General features: G+C 37.5%; 1 pseudogene; it reads right to left on the bottom strand.

Annotated features, from left to right (window-relative positions):
* Positions 1-2,473: 2,473 nt before the first annotated feature.
* On the bottom strand, positions 2,474-12,134 carry LOC118841718 (annotated as a pseudogene).
* Positions 12,135-12,996: the final 862 nt, after the last annotated feature.

The following is a 12,996-nucleotide window of genomic DNA, read 5'->3' as shown; positions in this document are numbered from 1 at the left end:
CTGAAAACACCAAGAAATATTACACCCAAATATCAGAACTATAAACTCAAGGAGAAAATACTGCAAGCAGCCAAAAAGAAGCAATTCACATATTGTGGCACTACAATCAGGATCATGCAGGATCTCCTAGCTTCCACATTAAAGGACAGGAGAAATTGGAATATGATATTCCTAAGGGCAAAGGAGCTGGGACTACAACCAAGGATCAACTACCCAGCAAAATTAAGCATAAGTTTTCAGGCAAGGCAATGGACATTCAATGAAATAAGGGAATTGCAGACCTTCCTGATGAAAAGGCCAGAACTCAATGGAAAATTTGATCTCCAATACAAAACTCAAGAGAGACATAAAAAGGTAACTGGGGGGGGGGAAACCCCACAAACGTTATTAACCAGTAAGGGCAGGTTGTTTACATCTTTATGTGGGATTATATTATCTTATGTATGTTTAACATATATATATACATATACATATATGTATATATATACACACACATATATATGTCAGTATTGAGAATGATACAGCTATTATGACAATTGAAAGGGATAAACATAGGTTGTGAATGCCTGTATAAATTAAGTGATGTAAAGATATAAAATGTAAGTGGGAGATATAAAGGGAGGGCTATGAGAGAAGCAGTAAGGAGGTAGTAGAAAAGGGTAAATTACACCAAATGAAGTGGAACAAAAACATTATAGCAGAGGGAAAGAAGGGAGGGAGAAGAGCAGTATTTCAGCTTTATTGTCATCTGACCTAGTTCAAGAAGGGAATAACATACCCTGATAAGTTTAGAAATCCAATTTGTCCTACGGGAAGTAGGAGGGGAAGGGGGAAAAAAGAGAGGGGGTGGTCAAAAGGGAGGGGAGAAGTAGCAAGTGGGAAATGGTAAGATAAGGGAGGAGAATAAAGAGGGAGGGTAAACTCAGGTAGGCAACGCTCAAAAGCAAAACTTTGTTGAGGAGGAGAAGGTGAAAGGGAGAAATAAAAGCATAAACAGGGGGAATTAGGATGGAGAAAAAGACACAGATAGCAATCATAACTGAATGTCAAGGGGATGAACACTCTCATAAAACAGAAGCAGATAGCAAAATGGATCAGAAATCATAATCCTACAACATGCTGTTTACAAGAAACACATTTGAAACAGGGGGATACACATAGGGTAAAGGTAAAAGGCTGGAGTAAAACATATTGTGCCTCAGCTAAAGTAAAAAAAAGCAGGTGTAGCAATCCTAATCTCAGACAAAGCAAAAGTAAAGAAAGATTTAATTAAAAGAGGTAAGGAAGGACATTATACCCTGCTAAAAGGCCCCATAAACAATAAAGCAATATCATTGCATAACATATATGTACCAAGTGGTAAGGCATACAAATTCTTAGAGGAGACGTTAAGGAAGTTACAGGAAGAAATAGCCAGCAAAACGATTTTATTGGGAGACCTCAACCTCCCCCTTTCTGAACTTGATAAATCTAACCTCAAAATAAATAAGGAAGAAGTTAAGGAGGTAAACAGAATTTTAGAAAAGGCATATATGATAGACCTCTGGAGAAAACTGAATGGGGATAAAAAGGAATATACTTTCTTCTCAACCGTGCATGGCACATACTCAAAAATTGACCATGTACTAGGGCATAAAAACCTCATAATCCAGTGCAGAAAAACAGAAGTAGTCAAAGCATCCTTTTCAAAACATGATGCAATAAGAATCATTTTTAATAAAGAACCATGGAAAAATAAGCTAAAAATTAATTGGAGAGATGGCCGCATGAAGGCAGCGTCTTACCGGAGCTCTCTCACAAGGTCTGTCAGATTCCTATAAAAAAGTGAATTTGAGCAGATTTGAGAGAGTCAGAAACCGCGAGCAGTCTGTGTGGGGCAAATTTCCGAGCCGGGAGAGTTTGAAAGGCCGGAGGAACGAACCTGCAGGCTCGGAGAGTGCTCGGTGCGGAGCTGCTCCAGACCAAGGCGGAAGCGGCTGGCCGGGAAATCCACGTGGGAGATGGGCTGGGAGAAAGCTGGGTGCCCGAAACTGGCGGAGATCCCCAGGACTCCCAACACAGGACGGCAGTCTGGGGAAGTGACGAGAGGCAGCGCAACGCCACTGGCCGTGAAAACACCCAGTCCTGACGCTTGCAAAACCCAAAACTCGGCTTCTTGAACTTCCGGAAGACTCAATGGCCAGGTAAAAGGCTCTAATCCCTCCCCCCCTCACCCAGAGAATTCCTCGGGAAAAAAAAAAGAGAACTGAAACAGAGGAGAGAGTAGTGGGGCCTCACAGGACAAATACTAGAAGCTCATTAGTCCCAGAGCGGCAGAGTTGGAAGGGGACAACACCGGGAGCCCAGACGTAACCTTGCTCCCCCAGGGGAAGTGCCAGACATCAGCTCAAACAACAAACAGCTGAGACCATTGCTGAAAAGCAAGTGCTGAAGAGCACCCATAGGGAGTGAGATGCCAGGGAGCCAGACCCCTCCCCCACACCTCAGGAAACTGCAGGTTATAATTCTAGACTCATAATCCCCAGAATAAGAAAGCTGGGACAGAGAGCCCAAAGATAGAAATTAGTTGTAACACCAGGAAATGGGAAAATAACAAACATGAAGAAGAATACAAAAAAACCGAGGACAATAGATTCTTTCTATGGAGACAGGCAGGATCAAAATATCGATATGGAGGACGGCAATGACATGGTAGATACATCAGATACCTCAAAAGCTAATATGAACTGGTCTCCAGCCCAAAAAGCACTGCTGGAAGAGCTAAAGGAGGATTTTAAAAACCAAATTAGGGAGCTAAAAGAAAATATGGAAAAAAGGGAGAAAAAATCCACTGATGAAATCAGATCAATAAAGAATAAGATTGGCGAAATGGCTACGGAGATTCAGAATCTAGAGAGAGAAAAGGACACCCTGAGAGGTGAAATCAACCAATTGAAAATGGAGGCTCAAAAGCAAAATGTAAACACAAACTCATTTAAAATTAGACTTGAGCAAGTGGAAGCTAATGAATCTATGAGGCATCAAGAAGTAATAAAACAAAATGTAAAGAATGAAAAAATAGAAAAAAATGTGAAATATCTGATTGGCAAAACAACTGACCTAGAAAATAGATCGAGGAGAGACAATTTGAGAGTTATTGGTCTACCGGAAATCCACGATGAAGAAAGGAGCCTTGACAGTATCTTCGAAGAAATTATCAAAGACAACTGCCCAGAGGTCCTAGAACCAGAGGGCAAAATAGTCATTGAAAGAATTCACCGATCACCCCCTGAAAGAGATCCCAAACTGAAGACACCAAGAAATATTATAGCCAAATTTCAGAGCTATAAACTCAAGGAGAAAATACTGCAAGCAGCCAAAAAGAAGCAATTCAAATATCGTGGAACTACAGTCAGGATCACGCAGGATCTCTCAGCTTCCACATTAAAAGACAGGAGAAATTGGAATATGATATTCCGAAGGGCAAAGGAGCTGGGACTACAACCAAGGATCAACTACCCAGCAAAACTAAGCATAATTTTCCAGGCAAGGTGATGGACATTCAATGAAATAAGGGAATTCCAGACCTTCCTGATGAAAAGGCCAGAACTCAATGGAAAATTTGATCTCCTAATACAAAACTCAAGAGAGACATAAAAAGGTAACCAGGGGGAAAAACCCCACAAACCTCATTAACCAATAAGCTTAGGTTGTTTACATCTTTATGTGGGACTATATCATCTTATGTATGTTTTTTATGTATATATATATATATATATATATATATATACATATACATATATAAGTCATTCTTGTGAATGGTACAACTATTATGACAAATGAAAGGGATATACATAGGTTGTGAATGCCTGTATAAATTAACTGATGTAAAGATATAAAATATAAATAAGAGATATAAGGGGAGGGCTATGAGGGAAGTGGTAAGGAGGTAGTAGAAAATCGTAAATTACACCAAAGGAAGTGGCAAAAAAACATATTATAGTAGAGGGAAAGAAGGGAGGGAGAAGAGCAGTATTTGAGCTTTACTGTCATTTGATCTAGTTCAAGAAGGGAATAACATATTCTGATAAGTTTAGAAATCTAACTTGTCCTACGGGAAGTGGGAGGGAAAGGGGGAAAAAAGGGAGGGGGGAGGGCAGAAGGAAGAGGAGAAGTAGCAAGTGGGTAACGGTAAGATAAGGGAGGGGAATAAAGAGGGAGGGTTAACTGAGGAAAGCGGTGGTCAAAAGCAAAACTTTGTTGAGGAGGAGAAGGGGAAAGGGAGAAATAAAAGCATAAACAGGGGGAATTAGGATGGAGAAAAAGACACAGATAGAAATCATAACCTTGAACGTGCAGGGGATGAACATTCTCACAAAACAGAAGCAGATAGCAGAATGGATTAAAAACCAAAATCCTACAATATGCTGTTTACAAGAAACGCATCTGAAACAGGGGGATACACATAGGGTTAAGGTAAAAGGCTGGAGTAAAATATATTGTGCCTCAGCTAAAGTAAAAAAAGCAGGTGTAGCAATCCTAATCTCAGACAAAGCAAAAGTAAAGATAGATCTAATTAAAAGAGATAAGGAAGGACATTATATCCTGCTAAAAGGCACCATAAACAATGAAGCAATATCATTGCTTAACATATATGCACCAAGTGGTAAGGCATACAAATTCTTAGAGGAGAGGTTAAGGGAGTTACAGGAAGAAATAGCCAGCAAAACTATAATATTGGGAGACCTCAACCTCCCCCTTTCTGAATTTGATAAATCTAACCTCAAAATAAATAAGAAAAAAGTTAAGGAGGTAAACAGAATTTTACAAAAGGCACATATGATAGACCTCTGGAGAAAATTGAATGGGGATAAAAAGGAATATACTTTCTTCTCAAAAGTACATGGCACATACTCAAAAATTGACCATGTACTAGGGCATAAAAACTCACAATCCAGTGCAAAAAAGCAGAAGTAGTCAATGCATCCTTTTCAGATCATGATGTAATAAGAATCATTCTTAATAAAGTACCATGGAAAAATAAGCTAAAAACTAATTGGAAACTAAATAATTTAATTCTAAAGAGTGAGTGGGCCAAAGAACAAATCAGAGAAACAATTAATAATTTCATTCAAGAGAATGACAATAATGAAACAACATACCAAAACTTATGGGATGCAGCAAAAGCAGTTCTTAGGGGAAGTTTTATATCTCTAAATGCCTACATGAATAAAATAGGGAAAGAGGAGATCAATGATCTGGGCATACAGCTGAAAAAGCTAGAAAAAGAGCAAATTCAAAACCCCCAATTAAATACCAAATTAGAAATACTGAAAATCAAAGGAGAGATTAATAAAATTGAAACCAAGAAAACTATTGAATTAATAAATAAAACAAAGAGCTGGTTTTATGAAAAAACCAATAAAATTGACAAACCTTTGGCCAATTTGATTAAAAAAAAGAAAGAAGAAAATCGAATTACCAGTATAAAAAACGAAAAAGGTGAGGTCACCTCTAATGAAGAGGAAATCAAAACAATAATTAGGAATTATTTTGCCCAACTGTATGCCCATAAATTTGACAACCTTAGAGATATGGATGAATATCTACAAAAACATAAACTGCCCAGACTAACAGAGAAGGAAGTGAAATTTCTGAATGACCCCATATCAGAAAAAGAAATTGAGCAGGCCATCAATGAACTCCCTAGGAAAAAATCTCCAGGGCCAGATGGTTTTACATGTGAATTCTATCAAACATTTAAAGAACAACTAATTCCAACACTTTGTAGACTATTTGGGAAAATAGGTGAAGAAGGAGTCCTACCAAATTCTTTTTATGACATAAATATGGTACTAATACCCAAACCAGGTAGAGTTAAAACAAAGAAAGAAAATTATAGACCAATTTCTCTAATGAATATTGATGCAAAAATTTTAAATAAAATATTAGCAAAAAGATTGCAGCAACTCATTACGAGAATAATACACTATGACCAGGTAGGATTTATTCCATGAATGCAAGGCTGGTTCAATATTAGGAAAACTATTAGCATAATTGACCATATCAACAACAAAACTAGCAGAAACCATATGATCATCTCAATAGACGCAGAAAAAGTCTTTGACAAAGTACAACACGCATTCCTATTAAAAACACTAGAAAGCATAGGAATAAGTGGAACCTTCCTCAAAATTATAAATAGCATCTACCTAAAACCATCAACAAGCATTATTTGTAATGGGGATAAATTAGATGCATTCCCAATAAGATCAGGGGTGAAACAAGGATGTCCATTATCACCCCTATTATTCAATTTGGTACTAGAAACATTAGCTGTACCAATAAGAGAAGAAAAAGAAATTGAAGGAATTAGAATAGGAAAAGAAGAAACTAAATTATCACTTTTTGCAGATGATATGATGATTTATCTAGAGAATCCTAGAGAATCAAGTAAAAAACTACTTGAAATAATAAACAACTTTAGCAAAGTTGCAGGATATAAAATAAACCCACATAAATCCTCAGCATTCCTATACATTATTGACAAAGCCCAACAGCAAGAGATAGAAAGAGAAATTCCATTCAAAGTTACTGAAGGCACTATAAAATATTTGGGAGTCTATTTGCCAAGACAAACCCAGGGCCTATATGAACATAACTATGAAACACTTATCACGCGAATAAAATCAGATCTAAATAAATGGAGAAATATCAGTTGCTCATGGTTAGGCCGAGCTAATATAATAAAAATGACAATTCTACCTAAATTAATCTATCTATTCAGAGCCATACCACTCGAACTACCAAAAAATTTTTTTACTGAGCTGGACAAAATAATAATAAAATTCATTTGGAAAAACAAGAGGTCTAGAGTATCTAGGATATTAATGCAAAGACATGCTAGAGATGGTGGCTTAGCCACACCAGATATTAAACTGTACTACACAGCAGCAGTCATCAAAACTGCCTGGTATTGGTTAAGAAACAGGGGTGTGGATCAGTGGAATAGGATAGGTACTCAAGTAGGTGAAATCAACAAGTTTAGCAATCTACTCTTTGATAAACCCAAAGAGGCCAGTTTCTGGGCTAATAATTCACTATTTCACAAAAACTGTTGGGAAAATTGAAACATGGTAGGGCAAAAACTGGGCATAGACCAATATCTTACACCATATACCAAAATAAAGTCAAAATGGGTTCATGATTTAGGAGTAAAAGTTGATACTCTAAGTAATTTGGGAAAGCAAGGAATAGTTTACTTATCAGATTTGTGGAAAAGTAAAGAATTCATGACCCAACAAGAGATAGAGAGCATTACAAAATGCAAAATGGATAATTTTGATTATATCAAATTGAAATGTTTTTGTACAAAAAAACCCAACGCAACAAGAATTAGGAGGGAAGCAGAAAATTGGGAGAAAATATTTGCAACTAGTATCTCTGATAAAGGCCTCATCTCTAAAATATACAGGGAGCTAAGCCAAATATATAGGAACACAAGCCATTCCCCAATTGAGAAATGGTCAAAGGATATGAACAGGCAGTTTTCAGAGGAAGAAATTAAAGCTATCTACAGGCCTATGGAAAAATGCTCTGAATCGCTGCTGATTAGAGAAATGCAAATCAAAACAACTCTTAGATACCACATCTCTCCTGTCAGATTGGCTAAAATAACAAAGCAGGAGGATGATAAATGCTGGAGAGGATGTGGGGAAATTGGAACGTTGTTACATTGCTGGTGGAGTTGTGAGCTGATCCAGCCATTTTGGAGGGTGGTTTGGAACTATGCCCAAAGGGCCATAGAAATGTTCATACCCTTTGACCCAGTAATACCACTTCTAGGGTTGTATCCCAAAGAAATCACGCAAGCGGGAAAAGGAAACATATGTACAAGAATATTTATAGCAGCTCTCTTTGTGGTAGCCAAGAATTGGAAATCAAAGGGATGCCCATCAATTGGGGAGTGGCTGAACAAGCTGTGGTATATGAAGGTGATGGAATAATATTGTGCCATAAGAAATGGGGATGATGCAGACTTTATAACAACCTGGAAAAACCTACACGACATAATGCTGAGTGAGCGGAGCAGAGCCAGGAGAACGTTGTGCACAGCCACAGATATGTGGATTCCGTGAGGACCAACCCTGACATACTGCGCTTTTCTCAGCAACCTAAGGGGCAAGGACAACTCCAGGGGACTCACGATGGAGAATGCTATCTTCATCCAGACAAAGAACTGCGAAGTTTGAATACAGACTGAGGCACACTACATGCTCGCCTTTTCTGCTTCTCTTTTGTTTTTGTTTTTGGGTTTTTTTTTTTTGGTTCTGTTTCTTCTTTCTCATGATTCATTCCATTGGTCAAAATTCTTCTCCACGACTTGACTAGTGCATAAACTAATTCAATGCGAAGTTATATATGACAATTATATGATACTTCATGCCTTCTTGGGGAGCGAGGTGGGAGGGAGGGGAGAAAAACTGGAACTCAAAACTATGTAGAACCGTGTGTGGTAAACTAAAAATAAATAAAGAAATTTATTAAAAAAAACTAATTGGAAACTAAATAATTTAATTCTAAAGAATGATTGGGCCAAAGAACAAATCAGAAAAACAATAACTTCATTCAAGACAATGACAATAATGAAACAACATACCAAAACTTATGGGATGCAGCAAAAGCAGTTCTTAGGGGATGTTTTATATCCCTAAATGCCTACATGAATAAAATAGGGAAAAAGGAGATCAATGATCTGGGCATACTGCTGAAAAAACTAGAAAAAGAGCCAATTGAAAACCCCCAATTAAATACCAAATAACAAATACTTAAAATCAAAGGAGAGATTAATAAAATTGAAACAAAGAAAACTATTGAATTAATTAATAAAACAAAGAGCTGGTTTTATGAAAAAACCAAGAAAATTGATAAACCTTTTTCAAATTTGATTAAAAAAAAGAAAGAAGAAAATCAAATTACCAGTATGAAAAATGAAAAGGATGAGGTCACCTCTAATGAAGAAGAAATCAAAACCATAACTAGGAATTATTTTTCCCAACTGTATGCCCATAAATTGGACAACCTTAGAGATATGCATGAATATCTACAAAAACATGAACTGCCCAGGCTAACAGAGAAAAAAGTGAAATTTCTAAATAACCCCATCTCAGAAAAAGAAATTGAGCATGCCATCAATGAACTCCCTAGGAAAAAATCTCCAGGGCCAGATGTTTTTATATGTGAATTCTATCAAACATTTAAAGAACAACTAATTCCAATACTTGGTGGACTATTTGGGAGAATAGGTGAAGAAGGAGTCCTACCAAATTCTTTCTATGACACAAATATGGTACTAATACTCAAACCAGGTAGAGTCAAAACAGAGAAAGAAAATTATAGACCAATTTCTCTGATGAATATTCATGCAAAAATTTTAAATAAAACATTAGCAAAAAGATTGCAGCAACTCATTACGAGAATAATACACTAGGAACAGGTGGGATTTATTCCAGGAATGCAAGGCTAGTTCAATATTAGGAAAGCTATTAGCATAATTGACCATATCAATAACAAAACTAGCAGAAACCATATCATCATCTCAATAGACGCAGAAAAAGCCTTTGACAAAGTACAACACCCGTTCCTATTAAAAACACTAGAAAGCATAGGAATAAATGGAAACTTCCTTAAAATTATAAATAGAATCTACCTAAAACCATCAACAAGCATTATTTGTAATGGGGATAAGCTAGATGCATTCCCAATAAGATCAGGGGTGAAACAAGGATGTCCATTATCACCCCTATTATTCACTTTGGTACTAGAATCGTTAGCTGCAATAAGAGAAGAGAAAGAAATTGAAGGAATTAGAATAGGAAAAGAAGAAACTAAATTATCACTTTTTGCAGATGATATAATGATTTATTTAGAGAATCCTAGAGAATCAAGTAAAAAACTACTTGAAATAATAAACAACTATAGCAAAGTTGCAGGATATAAAATAAACTCGCATAAATCCTCAGCATTCCTATAAATTACTGACAAAGCCCAACAGCAAGAGATAGAAAGAGAAATTTCATTCAAAGTTACGGTAGACACTATAAAATATTTGGGAGTCTATTTTCCAAGGCAAATCCAGGGCCTATATGAACATAACTAGGACCCACTTTTCATGCGAATAAAGTCAGATCTAAATAAATGGAGAAATATCAGTTGCTCATGGTTAGGCCAAGCTAATATAATAAAAATGTCAATTTTACCTAAATCAATCTATCTATTCAGTGCCATACCAATCGAACTACCAAAAACTCATTTTACTGAGGTGGACAAAATAATAACAAAATTCATCTGGAAAAATAAGAGGTCTAGAATATCTAGGGTATTAATGAAAAGAAATGCTAGAGAAGGTGGCCTAGCCATACCAGATAATAAGCTGTACTACAGAGCAGCCGTCATCAAAACTGCCTGGTACTGGTTAAGAAATAGGGGTGTGGATCAGTGGAATAGGATAGGTACACAAGTAGGTGAAATCAACAAGTTTAGCAATCTACTCTTTGATAAACCCAAAGAGGCCAGTTTCTGGGCTAATAATTCACTATTTTACAAAAACTGTTGGGAAAATTGGAAAATGGTAGGGCAAAACCTGGGCATAGACCAATATCTTACACCATACACCAAAATAAAGTCAAAATGGGTTCTTGATTTAGGAGTAAAACCTGATACCATAAGTAATTTGGGAAAGCAAGGAATAGTTTACTTATCAGATTTATGGAAAAGTAAAGAATCCATGACCCAACAGGAGACAGGGAGCATTACCAAATGCAAAATGGATAATCAAGATTATGTTAAATTGAAATGTTTTTGTACAAAAAAACCCAATGCAACAAAAATTAGGAGGGAAGCAGAAAATTGGGAGAAAATCTTTGCAACTACTATCTCTGATAAAGGCCTCATTTCTAAAATATACTGGGAACTGAGCCAAATATATAGGAATACAAGCCATTCCCCAATTGAGAAATGGTCAAAGGATATGAACAGAAAGTTTTCAGAAGAGGAAATTAAAGCTATCTATAGGCATATGAAAAAATGCTCTGGATCACTACTGATTAGAGAAATGCAAATCAAAACAACTCTTAGATACCACATCTCTCCTGTAAGATTGGCTAAAATAACAAAGCAGGAGGATGATAAATGCTGGAGAGGATGTGGGAAAATTGGAACATTGTTACATTGCTGGTAGAGTTGTGAGCTGATGCAGCCATTTTGGAGAGTAGTTTGGAACTATGCCCAAAGAGCAACAGGAATGTTCATACCCTTTGACCCAGCAATACCACTTCTATGGTTGAATCCCACAGAAATCACACAAGAGTGAAAGAGGCTACCTCAGGGTGGCTCCAGTACCTGAGGAGAGTAGGGGGAGTGTACTAGACATGTGATGAAAGTAGAATTGACAGGAGAGATTGAATAGGGTGTGGGGGTGGGGGTGAGAGTGAGCCATTGAAAATGATAGCTAGATACTGGAAAAGTTGCTTCTCCTGGGAAAGAAGAAAAAATAGCAAAGGCCATAAATAGAAATGGTTCAGATTCATTCTACACCTTTTATTGAATCTAGGCATCTTGTACTCCATGCATCATGACCTCAGGCCCCTTCTGGACTCACTGGTACCTCTTCTCCTGGCAGGGGAAGTTTCTGTCTGGTCTCACATTCCTTTTTTTTCACTGTGTATCTTGCACAGTAATACAAAGCTGTATCCCAGTGTTAAGGGAATTCGTCTGTAGTTGTAACATGCTGTTGCCATCATCTCTGGAGATGGTGAATCGACCTTTCACAGAGTCTGCACAGTATGTACTACTACCACCACTGCTAATTCTTGCAACCCATTCCAGTCCCTTCCCTGGAGCCTGGCGGACCCAATGCATGTAGTAGCTACTGAAATTAAATCCAGAACCTTTGCAGCAGAGACTCAGAGAACCTCCAGGCTGTCTCACATCTCCCCCAGACTCCACCAGCTGCACATCACACTGGATCTCTGCAACACAAAGACATTGCATTAAAGTCAATAGTCACATTAAGTCACTATTTCATATTGTCCCTCCTCTATAAAACTACCTTGGAAAATACTCAGAAAGACAATCCAGTTCAGTCTAAAATTCATGATGAATTCCTAGGTTAGTCCTCTAGGGCACAAAGAGCTTGAGCTTGTCTCCCAGAGATACAGGTACAGGTTTGGGACTGCTTTTCATGCCAATAGGGAGGGACCCAATTTGCATATCTTGCTCTATTCAAAAAGAGGAAGAACAGGTTCTTCTTCCCAGTGAGAAGTCTCTTTCCTGAACTTCAGCAAGAAAATTCTCATAGGGCTGGTTCCAAAGCACTGGAGAATGTTGAACACTCTGAGATTTCCAGAACTGATGGTTTTGACTCAGTGTCAGTCACCTCACATCACTTCCACAAGTGGAGCACATGTAATAGGCTTTTCTGTGTTCCTAATCAACTTCTAACCAATGTTAATCCCATTTCTGATTTTCAAAGCTCCTCAACCATCTTCCATTTCAAATAACCAATAAATTTAATCTGTTTTATGAATCACTTTCCACTGAGTGTCTCTGGTCCTGATCCTTGGCATACTGCTGTGTCCTGAGTGAACTTTTTGTCTCCTTTTACCTAGGATTGCATTTTACCTAAATTAGAATCTCTTGCAAAAGAAACAGCAAGGAGGTCAGTATCACCAGATTGCTGAGTATTGGGAAGGAAATAAGGTAGAATAAGATAGGAAGGACCCATGCTATGGAAGGATTTAAAAGCCAAATAAGATTGAATATTTTATTCTGGAGATTATAACAAGTATCTGGAATTTGGATGAAGTGGTCAGGCCTGTGCTTTAGGGAAATAATTTTGACGGCTGAATTTAGTAGGGACTGGAGTGAAGAGAGTACTGGACTGGGAGAACAACCAGCAAGCTAGCATAATAATCCAGGATGAGGAGGTAAGAGGCTACCTCAGGGTGGTCCCAGTTA

Source organism: Trichosurus vulpecula, chromosome 3, assembly GCF_011100635.1.
Source record: "Trichosurus vulpecula isolate mTriVul1 chromosome 3, mTriVul1.pri, whole genome shotgun sequence".
NCBI classification, from domain to species: domain Eukaryota; kingdom Metazoa; phylum Chordata; class Mammalia; order Diprotodontia; family Phalangeridae; genus Trichosurus; species Trichosurus vulpecula.
The sequence above is the reverse complement of the archived record's forward strand: the minus strand, read 5'-3'. Positions and strand labels throughout refer to the sequence as shown.